The following is a 16,212-nucleotide window of genomic DNA, read 5'->3' as shown; positions in this document are numbered from 1 at the left end:
TGACAACCAGAGTGTGTTTTAATTCTTGTTGGTGTTTGATCATTGCGTGCAAGTTGCAGACTCATTTGAAATGCTTCTGAATAAGGCATGTAGGTGTGCATTAATCTTGCACTTTCCTCAGTAGATCACGTGCCCATGATAGCTGTAAAATCATATACTAAAATATTCATGGCAAGTTTGTATAAAGGGCTGTGCAATATTGTATTTTAATCAAAAGGAAAAAAGCATTTACTTTGAAGTAGTTGGAGTAACAGCTCCTGGATGTGATTTCTCAAAGCTGTGAAATACCCATTGTAATTCACTTAAACAATATTCAGACTAAGAGACTTGTGAAAGTTTTTTTATACATAAGGACAAACAAGTTGGTCCCTAGCTTCAGTCTTCTTCTTCTCTACTTTTAATAAATTTACAAATGCATCTTTTGTGTTAGATGGACTTTATAGTGCTATAATTTCCATTTCTGTTTGTCTGCCATGCTAAGATTTGTTTACAAAATCAAGTAGAATTAATATGACTTGCAGGGCATTTACCGGTCTCTTTCCCTGACACCTTTGTAGAAAAGCCAAGAGTCTGGGTAACTGCATGCTTCTTAGAGTGGATGGAAGTCTCTCCACCTGGCAGTAGGTGTAGCCAATGGTGTTGTGATGTCCTACCAGTGTCTTTGAAGCACTCTGTGGTGAAAAGTGATTCAGGGAGAAAGAGGATGCAATCATCATGCTTAAGTCTGAGAATTCCTTCCAGAAGACAAGCATCTAATAAATTTAATGTGAGTCCATGGAGGTCCTAGGCTGTACTAAAGCTTAATATTACATTTTTGTTACCTTCAGAAGTTTGTTTTAAGAAATCAAATTATTCTTTATTATTCTTCCCTAAAATATTTGCCAATTCTTTTTCACAACTCTGGTAATCTCTCATATTTAGAATGGCACTGTAACTTAGGTTCAGCATTGTGTGTTCTGTAGTGAGGAAACCTGCTACCCCTTCCTCTCTAATGAGTCCAGAATTACCAGAGAGTCACATGAATAATGGATATAGACCAATTAAATGAAACTGCTGTATTAGTTCTCATGGGATGTATCCAGTGAAGCAACAATCTTGTGGGCAGTGGCACTGTGTAATGACACCTGAAGCTCAGCACATGTAGCTATTTGTGATGTTTTGAATCCTATTAATTTATACCTTTTGTTCTCAGGCAAACTTAATTATTGTAATTCTAAATTACAAGTGCCTGAATTTATTTCTTTGCATTCCCTAAGGCTGTAAAATACAATACAGTGCTAAATTGCAATGAAGTGTAGTCATCCTGATTCAGGTTGGATTCATTTAGGAGGTAGAAGTAAAAGTGCAAGTGAAAGTTTCTGACTGTGAAGACAGGTTGATTTGATATCTCCATTCCAATAATATTAATGTCTTGAAAACAATAGGCCCTTAAAGTTTTTACTGAAGTTGCTGCGGTCATGCAGGGAGGGGAAAACTTTTCCTCTGTGAATATGACTCTTTCACTGGCTGTGAAATACTAGAGATCTGGAAAGCTGTGTCAGTCATGCCACTGCAAGAGTGAAGTGAGCACAAATGCTGAGACACCCAAGTCACTGTAGCCTTGCCAACCCTGCTCTGAAAATGGTACAGAAATAAATCAGTGCTGCCATATGACCCCAGTCCTGGACAGGTAATCCTGTTCAGCATAGCCTTACTTAACTGTGCAGATCCCCAAACTGCTAGGAGCCTCTACCTATGCTCTTCATGAGCTTAAAACTGATAATCCACAAAATCAATTTGTTCTCTCCAGAAGACATCTTGAGATGAAAAACTGAAATTAAACCACATATGGTGCATTTTTAGATGAGCCAATGGACGGAATAGGCCAAGGTGGGATTTTCAAAGGTGCTTAATACATTTAGTAGCACAACTGACACTAAAAGTCTATGGGATTTACAAACTTAGAGGCCTCTGGCAGTTGATTAAAAAATGTAATTTCAACAGATAGTATTCTGGACTGTTTCTGGGGCTTATGTTCTGCTGATGCAGTTACCACATGTTGTTGAGGACCTGCTGTTTCAGAGCTTCTGCAACTCTCATCCTTTATTTGCCTTTCCAGGCATTTCCATGGATCTCTGGAGTTATACCATGCAATGCAATGCCCTCATCTCCCTCAGTCTTCTTTTGAAGAGATCACATTTTAATGAAGAGAACACTATGTCTTAGATTAGGTTTATGATAAATGTAGCATGAACCTGGGCTTTGATTGCAGCTCTTGAATAAAACTAGAGTTAAAAAAAAAAAATGCCTTTCATCATTATTGGGAGAAGTTTGCTGAAACTGAACATTAGCAAAGGGGAACTCTGTAATCTGTCTTTTTGTAGATATTTTTTAAAGCATTGGACACCAAGCAAACTAAATTGTCAATATTTGGGTGAGTGACTGTGACACTGTCATACTTTCAAGAAAAGGGAAGTTGGAATTATTCAGGTAAAGAACTACATTTATTAATTCCTTCTTCAAAAACAACAACAACAAAAAAACCCTGCGTACCTGCATTATTCAAACATAAAACTTTATTCAAGTCAGTGAGTTGCTATCAGATAATCAAGCTACTCTCTTGTATATTACACTTATGGCTTTTGTCTGGTCAAACATCAGTTAAATTTCCATCCAATTTTCTTTACTGACTAGGTCAACAGAAGGGGTTTGGTTTAAATTTGATTTTCTTACATTCAAATTACATATCATATCATATGAAGGATATACAGACAAGCACAAAGCACAAGGTGCAATGTATAAACTGTACTGTTGCACTGTAAATGGCTTAAGCATCACATGCTGACATTACTTTCTGTTTTTAAAATAAGTTTGTATTTTTATTTTATGTTGACTTCCTTTTACAGTCCACTTTGTCAAAGAGTTCTAACACTGCTTCAGGTCTACCTATAGATGATACTGATGTAACAACTTCACCAATCAAAAAGAATTTTTATTTTTTCCCCACCAATTAACTTCTTTCAAAACTCAGAAAAGATAAATACAGTATTTATATGTAATAATTAGAAAGCCTTGTATAATGAAGCAAGAATTTTATGATTAATAAATAGCTGAATGTGAGTCTTATAGCCTGCTTAATTAATCACTGAACTGTAGAACCACTGCAATTCATATGTCAATCCAGATTCTTTTATGGAAGTGATTTGAATCAATTGCTAATGAAATTGAGAAATTTAGAAGCAGCTTCTTGACTTTCAATTGACAGGACTCATATTTAACTCAAGAAATGTGACAGTTAATGACAACAAATAAGCACTGTGAATTACTTGCCAGATCATATGAGAATTACAGCATCAACCTATTGAAATAGCTAGTAGCTGATCAGTTTGAAAATAAACAGTCATAATGAAATATTTAGAAATCTATGATGCTGCTTAAAATACGAGACATTCTGTCTGAAATAAAGAATGGATATAATCTTACAAATATAACAATAATACTTCGAGAATTCTCCTATATTGCCACGTACATAGATTTATCCTTACTGCTGTTAAGACTGTAATCCTTTAGAAATCCTTTATTAAATCAATTACCTTAAACTGCCAAAGTATTTTCATGGCTAATTCTTCTTTTTTAATGTAATTAACATTTTTACTCTTACTCACTTACTTGAATTTAAATGATTCTACTGTTGAATTTGTTTCCTTAACTTTGCACTTCCAGCCACATTTTAATTAATTAAAACTTCATCCAGATAGAAAGAGACAGTTATTGTGTGCTAATGGAATATCAGTGGAAAGTGTACTAATCAATAATAAATTTAATTAAGGTGTATATGAGAGAATATTGCTATATAATTAACTGAAAACCCCACAACACATGCATATTTAAATATTAATTAATAAGTTTGTTAGGAGTTTTAGATCACAGTGTTTTATGGATTTACATGACATATAAAATTAAAAGCACTTGCCAGAGAGATCCTGAAATACATGTTAAATTCAGTTCTTAATGATTTTGACAGTCATATCACAAATTTAGGCAATTGAAGCCCCACTAAGAATGAGTGTGCCATCTTGGAGGTAAAATTTGCAGGACATTTGTTTTAACTTTTGATAGATGTGTAAAAAACCCTATGAGATGAAGTTACATGTGAGAAAACATACTCTATACCTGAAAAAATGTGCTTTAGAAAAGGTCATGAATAATGGAAGTGTTTTTGCAATTCCACAACTAAAGCTGGATCATTCCACTAACATGATGTTCAGACACCCTACTTATTATGAACTCTGTTCTGTTAATATTGATGAAGTTACTCATTTGCTCATTGTGAATAACTTTTCATGAGAATTTACCAATGAATATGCTATTTAAAGGTGCTGCTGATTTGATACATTTGCTAAACTTTTAAATTCCTGATAAATAATACTGTCATGTTTCCTCTGTGTTCAAAATTCATTACAGTTTGTGTAATTAATGATTATTGGACCAAAGAGTGACTATTTTAAACAGGGTATTTCAAATCCATAGTTTTATAATTTACAAGACAATCTCTTCTTTGAATATCCTAATCGTATTCTATCTACCAGATGTTCTGCACAAAAGTTTGACTTTATGAAGGACTTTTAAAACTGAGTATGAATCTGACTCGCAGACTAAGAGTAAGTTAAAACTTCAATATTGTTCATTGGTAATGAAGAATTTTAGAGGTTAAGTAATTGTCATGAAGAATTGGGGTGCTTTTATTAATGGAGTCCAGCCAGATCTGGCAGATGGAAGACTGAGAGATTTAGGATGCTGAAGTTCTGGAGAAAGACTAGACAAGTACCTTACAGTAGCGGGATAATTTTAAATGGCTTATATTTGGTGAGATTAATTTTCATCTATGTTGCTTACATATTCAGTATATGGTTGGAGGTAATTTAAGTTAATAACAGCTGAGATTTTTTTTACGTTTATTTCATATTGATATAATAGCTTGAAAAGCTAATAATCTTAATTCTATGGCCAACTTCTTTGAATCAGTATGCCCTTTAATTATATGATTCTTTTTTTTTTACATGTTTAGCTGTATAGTTTTTATGTTGGCATCATAAAGCCATATTTTACATAACCATTCATTAATAAGTGTTATTATATTTCAAGGGATGTTATTTACATAGAGCCACATGTATACTGTGAAAAAATGTATTGGTCTTTTTTCTACACTGTGTAAGAGGAAAGATTGTAAGTGTTCTATTTCAGAATGGTATATATTAATTATACATTATTTATTCTGGATAGCTTATTTTTACAAATTGTTTGAGCAATTTCTCCCCCAACTCCTCTCCACTTTGTTAAATTACAGGTTTCAAACACTGGTCAGTATTTCCCCAGAAAGCTGTTAATCACAGTGTTAGTTAAGACTGATTTCAAAATATATTTTTCAGAACCTCAAATTCCTATTCAGTTTCTACATTACTCCCTTGACATCTGAGCCTGTTATTTAAAATAGGAAGTAACACTGGAAATTATCACAATATTATAACTTCACAGTGGAAATTGAAGAACCAACACAGAGAGAGCTGTTTTCTGACCTTTGTTGGAGCTCATGCCTGTGAAACTCAGGTGTGATCTCACAACATGGGTCCATGAAGACCACATCCATAAAGGAGATCTTTGTCACACTGTCAGGTCTGCTGAGCAACCAGGTCCCAGACACAGCCCTCTCCTGGTAAATTCAGGGCTTCTGGTAAACTCCTGCCTGGGGTGTGGGGACATCTTCCCAAGTAACTGCTCTCCTGAATTTCAGTCCTCATGGCATCCAGCATTGTCCTCAATGTCAAATACTTGCATTTTAAGAATGTTTCTCTTGCTCAGTTCTGTTAAACTTCAGCTTGCCTATTTTAAGGTCTTCATTCAGTAGTAATTGCAACTCTTTTACGCATAGTTAATTTTTCACCTCAAATACAGAGTGTTTTCCTCTGCAAGATGTCTCAAAATACTGCACATACTGCCTTGGTACAAAAAAAATTTCTTCCTATCACTACAGAGAAAGCAATCTTTGAGCACTCATGGCTCTAATGGCCCTCAGTGAGAGAGGGAACTCAGATGTCACCTGAAATCCATCTAATAGTAATTTCAGTACTTTGCCTGAGTTGAATACCTAATGTGCCTGTCACCTTCTCAAAATCGTATTTAGCACAGGGAAAATTATGTATATGTGTGACTGCATTACTCCAGGAAGACTAACACATTCAGGGGGAGTTGGGCAGTTCCTTCCAGAAGCAGCAATGTGGTAGAGAGAGGTGAGCTACCTCCTCAGCCCGTGCTGGCAACCCCAGGTTAGCACTTAGCCACTGAACACAATACTTGTTCTGTTTATCTCCTTACTTCTTCCACCAGCATAATTAAGCTCCCATTTTGGAGTCTTGGCTGTTCTGGCTAGTCCAGTCAGTGATATAAAAACTGCAGAGGTATCATTTCCTCTCTAAGGAGCTTAGTGGAACTCCCAAACCTATTATTTTGTGCAAAACAAGTTTGTCCACAGTTGAAACTTCACAAAAAGTAGAGTCTCAAGAACCACTTAAAAAAATAATTCATAATATTTTACAAGGAAAATATTACCCACAGGCAATATTTAGTAAATTTGCTTGATTTTGACATAAGGAATTGTGTAGATCTTAGCTAAATGTGAAATAATGATAGTCATATAATTTCCACCTGTGAGTTTTGCTGTAGATCTCAGAGTTTTATTCTGTCTCTTTACATTGGACTCTAGTATTGGGATAATACCTGTGGAGAGGCAAGCTTTTTTCCATCCTTCCATTGCTGATGTTGGGCCTGAAAACATAAACAAACGTAATTTTGCTTCCAGACCAAAATAAACTAAACTCCTTCTTTGAGAAAAAACAAGGCAGCAAATCTGGGCAGTTTATTCTCATGCCTTGTAGCAACTGGAGCAACACACGGCTCTTGGTGACCCATGTCAGAAAAGACAGGCCTTTGCACCAGTCTCAAGATATGTTTTTGTTTACTTGTTTGTCATGAAGCTCATGGTATAACTCAAATTCTATGAAAATAGTGACTGGTAGGTGGCATTTTGCTCTTCCTGCCCAAAACAGCCTCCCTGTTCATTTTCCTTTTCCAGGGCTTAATGGTCACTTAAGATATGTTTCTAAACTCCATCTTCTTTTTTTCCTCATTATAGGAAGAGACTGTTCTTTAAAGAATAATGCAGAAATGTGAAATCAAAAAATATTGAAAGGCATTGAAAATTATTATTACTATAAAACATCCTACTATTTTTATCTTTTTGTAAGTTAAATATCTTCAGATGAAGAACTGTAACATGCCATGTCATACATAGAGCCTTTTGGCCTTATGGTTAACATTTTTAATGCTCACTGACCAAACAAAAAAGGGCCTTCCCAATCAGGCCAGCCCCTTTTGTTAAGGCAAATACTCATTTTGCAGCTCTAGCACATGAGGGTGTGATGTGTCTTGCTCTGTCCAGACTCCCCATTTTAAGCTCTAGTAGATAATCCATCCTGGGCAGTTCTGAGGAGGCAGGTGTATTTCCATTTCTGCTGCCAAAGCAATATATCTTAAATGCTCTGTTATGATGCTGCTTAAAGTAAAAATAGCACCAAATATATATTACTGCCCGGAAAGAGTTTAACTATAAAAGCCAGGGAAAGGTGGGGAAAATCTTCTCTTTTCTCACTTTTCAAGCCTAAGGATAGTGACGTGACATTAGTCCAATTTACTGAGTATAAAACTAAATTAAATCAATGCTTGAAGCTTTCCTTGAATATGTCTCAAATTCAGTTCATCTACCATTATTGAACAGTATCACATTTAAGTCTTAATAATTCTTTACACTAGAGTGCTATTAATGTCATCATTATTATTATACTTCCCTATCTACAATATATTGTAGCTGTTAGAATTCAATGGGAAATTTGTATTTGATATAAAATATTCTAATCTATTAAAATTAATTTCTTTTCCTGCATTATGTTAATTACCCTCTTCCCCACCTGGGAAGAAACCCCCATTGAATTCTTGACTAGATTTAGATCTAACGTTGGTTCCCTAGAGTGTGAATCTTTATTAAAAATTCCATATTTAATGTCTCTTTTCCTCTACCTTTTGTACACAAATTACAATGAGAAATATTAAGTGGAAGGTTTGATGTGACCAAAAGGTTTTGAATACAGAAGACATCTGGTCTTTCATAAAATAAAATAAAATAAAAACTCCCTTAGCTCTTGCCCATGAGCAATTAAGCTGTACATATGCTATTTCAAGATTAAAATCAGCACTGAAAACCCAGTCATGACTGATTGTTCAACAGTTATATATTCATCTAAAGACGTATCTGACATATGGTTCTGTTTCAAGAATTGCCTCCTTCTCTTCCTAACTTGAGGAGAACTTTTCATCCTTTCTTTATTGAGAAATTATTTTGAATAAATTATCAGTTACTGTGTAAAAATACATGTAACTGAAAATTTTAATGTTTGTTTTGATTACACCAATGATTCCTTTAATTTCTTGATTTCAACATCATACTAAAAATTTCTGGCTTTTCTAGACCTTTCCCTAAATGTTAGAGAAAAACAATTTGCATCAGTTATTGCCATTTGTGCCATTTTATGTAGGTTTTAATTATCTCTGTTTTTTTTTACTCTCTTCTTTTTTCCTCCAATTTTTCTTACACAAATGAATCTCACAGAGCATGGTCATGAACTCTGGTCAGTCCAGGACCTTAAAAGAGGTACCAAAGAAAAGTGATCCACTGAAAATAACAATTCAGAATTATTTTGTATGCCCCTGTTCTGGTTTGAAAGCAAAACCAGTGAGAGACTCCAAGTCAGAAATACAATTTATTGGGAAAAGGGGAAAAAAACCCAATAAATACTTGCAATGATACAAAAAGAAGACCACTGACAAAGTCAGAATACAACCTAACACCCCTTTGGCCAGTGTGCTGGTAGCAGCCCAAATTGGAGTGCCTACAATCCTCTTGGAATGGCAGATGTGGCTATTGTGTCTTCTTGGAAACCTATAGAAAGGCTGCCTCTCTGTCTAGACATCCTCGGATTTACCCAGGTGGGAATGCCTAGGTCCTCCCCCTGGGTGGAGCATCTCACGATGGGCTGATGTCATTCTGAGTCAGGAGGTGTGTCTTTAATCACCTGTTAAACAGAACTGGCTCCTGGAGAGTGTTATCTCTGAGTCATGTGGGAGACATGGATGGGCCTATTGACAGGAGATAAGGAAAACTGCCCAGAGGCAGCTCCTACTGGGATGGTAATAGGAAACATCTTGGTTTTCAATCTTGGACATCCCCATATGAGCAAGGCTTGAGCCTGAAGGTTTAGGTTGGTTATATATCTGACTGCCCATTTTTAACAGTTTATTTACTTGATTATAAAGTTATCACTACCAATAGAAAAGAGTTATTAATGCTGACTTCTTCTCAAATGCTGTTTCTTCTGATTTGACAGCCAGAAAATGCAGGCACACAGAGTGTGGTGATTGGGTGTGGCTGGCCCAGCCTCATCCCCATGGCACAGCTGTGAGCAGCAGGTGAGCAGCAGTGACAGCAATGAGCCAGGGAGTGCCCAGGGCACTGACCAGCACCAAAGGGAGCAGAGGCTCACAGGGGCACTGCATGAGCAATCAGGGGTATTAAAGGCTGGGCTGAAGGACAAGAGGAGCAGACATTTGCAGCTTTCTGAAGTGGAGTGATGTTAGTCTTTATGAGTAGGTGCCTGAAGTCTTCTGATGGGGTATGGTGGTACTGTGTGTGTTGTGGTTGTCTCAGCTACAGTATATGCTGTGACAAAAAAATGCATATTATTTAATATTTTTCTTTAAATTTAATAGCATTTACTCAGACTGCAATGGATTTTTTCATAGTGAAAATTTCAAATCTTTTCCCAAATGTTCTAGGTCAGTCAAAAATTAGTTTAGGGAAGTCTCAGGGAAGGGTCTGCAGTCAATGTGGGAATTGGGTGACACTCCCAATGTTAAGATGTAAAGGTGAAAGGACATAGAAACCAGCAATATACACTGGTTCAGCCTGGAACCACTATTGCTTTCTAAACCCAGAATGAACTAGTTAGTTATGCTTTGGGATTCTTCTTCCCTTCTCATGATCTATACATCCCATGTTATTTGGGCAGTTGATAAGTTGTTTCCTTGAATATTCCACTAGATTTTATTTAGAGTACATAATTATATTTGTTGTCTCAGGCATCAAAAGTTTGAGTGTGTCTCTATTACATATGTGTGAACAAAACTGTTTGATGGATCATGCTCAATGACTGAGTTTGGTTGCCCAAGCAGTGTCTGGTTTTGAATTGGCAATCTTATCATGAAGAAACATGTCTTCTTCAGTTTAGAGCCGAGTAGCTTATCTCACCTCTGAGACTGCATATCAACCTGAAGGTCTGAAATGAAATTACTTCAGCAAGATCAGATCAATTTGCTGTGAGAAGCCCACATCACAATACAAGCCCACATAACTCAGCTGGCTTTGGCAGCTTGCTCAGGAGAGAGCTGGGCCTACATGTGCAGGAGCACTGAATTATTTCTCCTCTCTGGAGACAGAAAGTCAGAAAAGATCCCTTCAGGTCAGGGTTGAGGACTCATGAGAAAGTCAGCAATGAGGCAGGTAAATTTTACTTCAGTATGCTGGGCATTCAACGCTTTTCAAGGCTAAGACAACAAAGGTCAAGAGGCTAATCTTCTAAAAAGCAGATGATCACAGAAATTAATGTGACACATCTAAATGTTGCTTGTGCCTTCCTAAATATCCTACCTAATAGGTATTTTCTTATAGAGTCCTTTCCTTTCTTGGAAAACAGTAGCATTTATTCTCTGATTATACTAAGATGTTGAAGAGCTCAGGAGTTTTGGCTTGGTTTTCCTTTTTAGACATAAATATATTGCCCTTCATAGACTTATTTCATGTTAAAAACATGCTTGACTATTTTTCACATTTAGCATGCATGTAGTAACACAATATATTGTTTTCCTTTATTACTGACAATCAAGTTTTACTTTCATTTCTGTAGCAATAAAAAGTAGCTTTAGCAGTACATTTGTCAAAATATTTATCTCCTAGGCCACCAAATTTAATGTCAGTATCTGCCTAGTATTTTGATTTCTGTTATCAATGCCAGAGGAAAGCAGATGACAGTAAGACCATGTATTATGTAGCTCCAAAGTTAATAAAAAATGAGTTTTGATTTGGTGTTGATCCTTATGTGTGCAAATACTAAACCAGATTGACAGTCGTCTTAATGCTTAAAGGATTGATGTATCTAAGTTTCTATAGGGTAAGCATTGATGTTAGTGCAGCACTTTTCAATGATTCTTTTTAGTTTGTAAGATATTGATGATCGTCAGGTGGATTGGGTTTGTTTGGTTTCTAACCCCAGGTGTCATGAGTTGCTCTCAGACCATAAATAGGTACATAAAAGGGCCCTTGAAATTGCTAGCAAGTATTACTGAATTATTCAATTCTCAACTCTCAATGCATAGAGAGTGTCTGGATGGTTTCAGAGAGCCATACTTTTTTTCTATCTCCCTTCTTTTTTCATATAGGCCTTAACAGACCGGTTTAATAGGAAGCTTTTCTGGTAGGTTAGCTAAATCTCATATTTTAGCACAATCACCTCTATCTCCTGCTGGGAAAAATAGGGTAACTACCCTTTGAACTGGAGCATACTTGGTATTTTTCTGCAGCTTTAAAATTAATTAAGAGATGGAGTATGTCTATGTAGGATAGGGAAGAAGGATAAAAAAGAGAAATCACAAATTTTTAAAATGCCAGAAATATTGCATGAAGAAAGCAGTACAAATGAGAGCTGGCTAAAATTATTTTGCTAAGCCCCCCTTCCCCTTACCCCTCTCCTGTTATCGGCTTGGAGGCAGGGAATATCTATTCTCCTTTCACTTACCCACATTCTCTCTGACACCTTTCACTTACCCATATACATTGTGTTCCCCATGGAGTTTTTCATCTTGTTGTAAAAATGACACTTTCATGGATATGACTGTAGAGGCTGAAATGTTGATTACCTAGCATTAATCATTTCTGGAAATACCAGTCTCTAAAGATGCTAGTCCTCTGGGGTGCATATAATATGCATGGGGAGGAACAGACTGATAGTGTGTGTGGGACAGTACATATTTACTTTTGGCCATTTTGGCATTGATTTATCCTTTTGTGGTCACATTTTAAAAATATTGTTGACTTCCCATCCTAGTTAATTAATTGAAGAAGTCATCCTCTTCTGGTGTTGCTCTCCACTGGTTTCATTAATATGTAATGAAATTTCCCTTTGTGCCTTTATTGTCAATGTACGAGAGCATATCTGCAGGAAAGGGTTTATACCATCAGTCTGGAATCCCACTTCCCTCTCAGCTGCTTTTCTCCATATTGATGGCATACAGGATAAACAGAACAAGTTAATTTGTAATCTTAGATAGAAAATGATAGCTGCACTGTTTCTGTCATTGAGCACTCTGCCAGCTTAAACAGCTGATTAGTCAGCTTCTGTGGAATCGATCTGAATCAGTTCCACCTGCGTGCACCCACCAGGAGCCACTTTATTGTAAATCAATCATTCTGAAAACATCTCACAAAGGGGCCAGTCCTCACTAACAAGCCATCAATTTAAACTGTCTGTCTGGAGAAGTCTAGAAATTAGAAGTGCAACATTTATTCTAAAATTATAGCGAAGTTGTTTGGGCTTTATATTGTTGTGGGTTTTTTTTTTTTCCTTCTTTTAAATGATAGCCTGTAATATTTGGTGCTGGTGGTGGTTTTGTTACCTTTTTTACCTTTATTCTACTCCTATGAAGTGGGTCACTTTTCAGACATCCCAAAAGTGCAGGTACTTTCTCATCGGAAAGAACAATAGGTTTGGAATTTTAACAACAATGGATGGAATGGATGGCCTTTATTACTAGAAGGCAACATTAACAGTAACTCAGAGACTTTATATCCTGCCCTTGTGCCCCTTGGGTGTTAAGATCGATCCCCAGAGTCAGAGAAGTTCTCCTTATTCTTTGACATGATGAATTGCTAAATTTTGCCTGTGCAGAGAGTGGGTCTTCCAGCTGGCAGTGGTTGGAGAATCTGCCCCAGGGGAAAGATACAGATATATGACTTGGTCTCCAAACCCTTCCTTTAAGACACTTCATACTACCCTAAATAAAAGAGAGTGGAGAAGGTATTTTCTACCTTTTTTTTTTTATTGGCCTGTCTAGGCATTTCACTTATGTCAACAAAAAAGCTGTGAGAATCATGTTTTCCGGTTGTGTAGAATCTCCAGAGTCTTATTCAGCTTGAGAAAAAAAATATGGCAGCACTTAGTTTGCAAGGTGTAGAGCAAAACACTGTGTGTGATGTTACACTGTGTAATTACACGCTGCCACCCGGTTGCATTGTCAACACTGTCTCTGATTACAAGGTAATTGCTTAGTTACTAGTTTGGATGCAAAGCCTTTCAGAGACTTGTGTATTAAACAAGTGTCCCACTCTTGGAAATGCAGTCAAAATAGAAGTTCAGTGAGGGCTAATGTGATTGTACGGAAAGTAATTTTTTACTTAGGTTACACTGGGCCTGATCTATCTCTGCTTGACTCCAGCTGAAGGATAGTCTGGTGAGATGTCTCTTATCAAATAGTGTAGGTATTCACAGCAAGTTCAGAGCTTCAGCATCTCTCCTTTTGCAGGGAGAAATGTGAAAGACTAAAATGTTGATGGTTAAGGGCTTGATTGGCCACTCACAAGGCAGCAGGTGCTTTCCTGACCTGCATGGTAACAGACTGGGTGCAGAGAGGTGAACACAAGAGGATGACCACCACAATCCAGCCTTTGTTCTGCAAAATGTTGAGTTTTGAGGTGGATAGTGGAAGAGGGCATTAAGAAGCAGATCCCTCATGGTGGGACAAGCGTTTTTACCAAGTCAGTGTCCACCCTTACATAGCTGGCTCAGTTGTAAACACATACCCACCCCTTTTAAAGGAGGCTCCTGCTCCTTGTCTGACTTCTGATGCCATGTTCATGTAGAACTGGTCCAGTCTCTAAAGGTGCTTAAATTACTTTCTCTATTATGACAGGCTTGTGCTATGTAACCAAGATGACCACTGTTTGGCCAACTCACATTTATCACACAAGTAATAGTTTTGTCAGTGTTGGCTATGATTTTACTTAATTTATTTTGTACCATCTGATCACAACAAAATCTCTGGCTTATTTGTCTTCATGATATTCATCATGACAGGCTTTGAGCTAAGCATGAGTACCAAATAGAAAATATGCAAGAATGCTGTGGTTTCCTGGAAGAGGAACTATTTCAATCTGGGGAAGAAAAAAAAAATAGGAAAATAATTATCTTGCACTTGTTTAGGAAAATATTTTGTTTAATCACCATGTATTTATTTTCTAGTATATCTTCATCCCACTTCCATGAATCATTATCAGTGTGTGGATCTTTCCTTCTACCTTGTCCTCCTGTGACTGCTGAAAAATTTCCATGAGCTAGCAAACTCTAAATGCATTCAATATATGCCTCCATGACCATAGCAGTGATTTTTACCACCTTTGAATCAGGAAAATGTGTTGCATCACATTACCCAGAAAAGTCTGTATTATCCAGAAAGCAAACACAGTTACAGAAAATGTAAGTTAAATAATATATGAATGCATATGACTTTCATCTCTCAAAAACTTTCTCACAAAACTTTCATCTCTTGAGGTCTAGCATAAAAGTTCAAAACCTGTTTCAGATGTGCAGTACTAACATTCTGAAGATGATTTCTTTCCTTGCTGATTCCAGATTTGTTCAAGCAGGGCACAGAATGGGGTGCCTAAAACACTAGATTGAAACCCAGTTAGAGTGTGCTTACCATCTTCTAGTACAAAAGCTTATTCAAGGATTACAGAAAAATGACTTAAATTTGAGGAAAAGCAATAGAGATTAGCAGATATAATCTCTGATCTTTTGGCTGTTGTCTCTCCTTTTTTGATATGCTAACATCTGTCTTTGTTCAGATTCATGCAGGTGGCTCTTCTATGTGACTGTACCAAGTCACAAACCAGTTCTGGTCTTTTTCCTACTTTCCCTGTCTCAAGTTTCTTTCTGTTAATGCTGGGACTCCCATCCTGCATCCTGCAGGATGCACTCATGTCTGTAAATGCTTTTTTCTACCCTCTCAAAGTGCCAGAGTAGGCACTCCTCTTGGCAGATAGTCGAGGTAGAGATGCTTAAATATAGAAAATCTCATCTCTAATGACTCATTCCACTGCCCATGTTCATTTCCATGCTCAGTGTGATGTCTATGTCAACTACCAAGTCCAATAAATAATAATAAGCTCAATAAAGCTTTTCATCAATATACTTTTCCTGATGTTCCCCACTCATTGATATTTTTCCCATGTTTACTTGAACAATCTGTTACCTCCACTCATTTTACTTGTATGAACCCAGACACTATGTAGAGAAGTTGCCAGGCAAACAAAGATGTCTGTAAAATCTTTTCTTCATTAAGAAGCTTCACCAAACAGATCAGCCCAAACTGCATTACCTCTTTTGTGTGAATTCTGTCTGAGTGGCACAGTTCAACACTAGAAACTATTTGGTAGATTTAGAAAACAGACAACTATCCAGGCAAACAGTGCTTATGCCAGCTGAGAGTCCAGAAAAAGAAGCTGCTGCTCTGTGCAAGGAGTACGTTCTTTTGTGAAGCAAGATAAAGCAAACATACATACAGAAAAGCCTAAAAATAGGTTTGATTTCTCCAAACTTGAAAATAAATCTCACTTCTGTGTATATTAGAGGCACTTGCAAAGGAAAAAATCTGTATTACTAAAGGTAATGAATAAACATGCTTTCTTTTTCTCATCCAGACAATTTAATCTCAAAGCTATTAATTTTTTCTTGAAACATGTTGTAAAATACACATTTTGTAAATGCCTGTGGCTTTGGACAAGTTTTTAAAACCCTTCTGTAAAAAAAGTGGTTGAATTTTATCTAATTTGGTATCAATGGAAAACCAGAAATAAACAAATTCCTGAATGCATTTTGCAGGATTTGCAAACATTCATTGAATTATTAAACTTCATTAGCTTTTGTTAAATATTCTTGCTGGAGTATTATTACCCATCAAGAGGTACTGTGCTATGTGAGTGCAATTTTATCTTTAGATAGATTATAGATAATACAA

General features: G+C 36.6%; 1 protein-coding gene across 15 annotated transcripts in view; it reads left to right on the top strand.

The window, feature by feature from the left end:
• LRMDA (leucine rich melanocyte differentiation associated) overlaps positions 1-16,212 on the top strand; it is a 728,564-nt gene that overhangs the window by 688,380 nt on the left and 23,972 nt on the right. For all 15 annotated transcript variants that reach the window (XM_077784575.2, XM_085583481.1, XM_085583463.1 and 12 more), the window contains one exon: positions 1-16,212. This exon is cut by the window's left edge; it is cut by the window's right edge. The gene's annotated coding sequence lies outside the window, so the exon portion shown is untranslated.

Source organism: Lonchura striata, chromosome 6 (assembly GCF_050655825.1).
Source record: "Lonchura striata isolate lonStrDom1 chromosome 6, ASM5065582v1, whole genome shotgun sequence".
Classification (NCBI taxonomy): domain Eukaryota; kingdom Metazoa; phylum Chordata; class Aves; order Passeriformes; family Estrildidae; genus Lonchura; species Lonchura striata.
This window is presented reverse-complemented; position numbering and strand designations above follow the sequence as displayed.